Source organism: Morus notabilis, unplaced genomic scaffold (genome assembly GCF_000414095.1).
Source record: "Morus notabilis unplaced genomic scaffold, ASM41409v2 Scaffold351, whole genome shotgun sequence".
Taxonomy (NCBI): domain Eukaryota; kingdom Viridiplantae; phylum Streptophyta; class Magnoliopsida; order Rosales; family Moraceae; genus Morus; species Morus notabilis.
In genome coordinates this window covers 290,603-292,969 of record NW_010366040.1, presented here as the reverse complement: position 1 = coordinate 292,969, position 2,367 = coordinate 290,603, and positions in this window count along the sequence as shown.

Here is a 2,367-nt window from a genome sequence, read left to right as displayed (position 1 = left end):
TTATACGAGAATTCAATCAATGACAGTTTCTTATTCCATGCTCCTTTAAAATCCATCACACATGTCTCCTTTGGATGGTACGTTCTGATTGTCCATTAGTCTGAGGATGAAAAGCTGTGCTAAATCTTAATTCTGAGCCCATGGCTTCTTGTACACTCTTCCAAAACATGGAGGTAAAGCGGCTATCCTGATCTGAGACAATGGATAAAGGTATTCCATGCAGTCTAACTATGTTGGTGACGTATAACTCTGCTAACTTGTCAAGGGTATACGTCACTTTTATGGGTACAAAATGGGCAGATTTAGTCAATTTATCAACAATTACCCAGATTGCATCATAACCTTCACTTGTTTTGGGTAGTCCTACCACAAAATCCATAGTTATATGCTCCCATTTCCATTCCGGAACATCTAACGGTTGCAGCTCTCCAGCTGGACGTTTATGCTCTGCTTTAACCTTTTGACATGTTAAACAACGACTAACGTCGTCCACGATGTCATTTTTCATATATCTCCACCAAAAGTGTTGTTTTAGATCTTGAAACATCTTAGTCGCTCCTGGATGTATCGAATAAGGGGTACTATGAGCTTCAAAAAGAATTTGACTCTTAAGATCTTTATATTTTGGAACACAAATTCTTCCTCGAAACATAAGTATTCCCTTATCAGAGACTTTGAATTCTGTCTCTTTTCCTTCTTCAGCTTCTTTCCAATATTTGTCAAGAGTAGAATCTTGACGTTGAGCTGTTTCCATCTTGTCAAAAATAGATGGTTGTATTTGAAGAGCGGCTAATTTACCTGTAATTAGCTCCAACCCTAATGAATGAATATCCTTTTGTAAAAGTGCTGGAAATCTATCCAATGACATATGACTTAATTTGGTAGTCTTACGACTTAAAGCATCAACTACCCTATTGGCTTTTCCAGGGTGATAAAAGATTTCACAATCATAATCCTTTACTAACTCCAACCATCTGTGTTGCCTCATATTAAGTTCTTTCTGTGTAAAGAAATACTTGAGGCTTTTGTGATCAGTGAAAATCTGACATTGTGCACCATATAAATAATGCCTCCATATCTTTAAAGCAAAAACTACTGTTGCTAATTCAAGATCATGAGTAGGATAGTTTCTCTCATGAGTTTTCAATTGTCTAGACGCATACGCAATTACCATTCCATTTTGCATCAATACCGCTCCCAACCCTAGTTTGGAAGCATCACTGTATACGCCAAACTTTTCTCCTTCCTTTGGAATAGTAAGGATTGGTGCAGTAGTCAGCTTTTGTTTCAATTCTTGAAAACTTTCTTCACACTTCTCAGTCCATTCATACTTCTTTTCTTTTCGTGTGAGGGTAGTAAGTGGTGCAGCTAGTTTTGCAAAACCTTCTACAAATCTTCTGTAATACCCGGCCAAACCTAGGAAACTGCGAATCTCTGTTACGTTTCTTGGTGCGGGCCAGTTACTAACAGCTTCAATCTTTGCTGGATCCACCGAGATTCCATCCTTCGAGACTACATGTCCTAAGAAATGAACTTTATTGAGCCAAAATTCACACTTGGAGAATTTAGCATATAGCTGATGTCTTTTCAGCGTTTGAAGAATAGTTCTCAAGTGCTCTTCATGTTCCTTATTATTCTTTGAATAAACTAGTATGCCGTCGATAAAAACGATAACAAATTTATCCAAATATTCCTTAAAAATACGATTCATCAAATCCATAAAAGCTGCTGGGGCATTAGTTAGTCCAAACGGCATCACAAGAAACTCGTAATGTCCATAACGCGTTCTGAAAGCCGTCGTAGATATATCTTTTTCTTTAATCTTCAATTGGTGGTATCCAGATCCCAAATCAATCTTTGAGAATATTGCCACCCCTTTGAGTTGGTCGAATAAGTCATCAATCCTGGGCAGAGGATATTTATTCTTTATCGTGACCTTATTGAGCTCACGATAGTCAACACACATTCTTAATGTGCCATCTTTCTTTTTTACAAACAATATAGGGGCTCCCCAAGGTGAATAACTTGGTCGGATAAATCCTTTGTCCATTAATTCTTGTAGTTGCATTTTTAATTCCTTAAGTTCTGCTGGAGCCATCCTATAAGGAGCCTTAGAAATTAGTGTCGTTTCAGGTAAAAGTTTGATTTCAAGTGAAATCTCACGTTCTGGTGGCAATCCTGGCAATTCTTCCGGAAAGACTTCCAGAAAATTCTGAACTATCGACACATCTTTTGGTTGCCAGTTATCAGTTTTAGTCGTATCCACAACATGAATTAAATATCCTTCGCAACCACTTGAAAGTAATTTCTTTGCTTCCATTGCACTAATTACTCGTCTGGGGGTACGTTTAGAGCGATCAACGTACT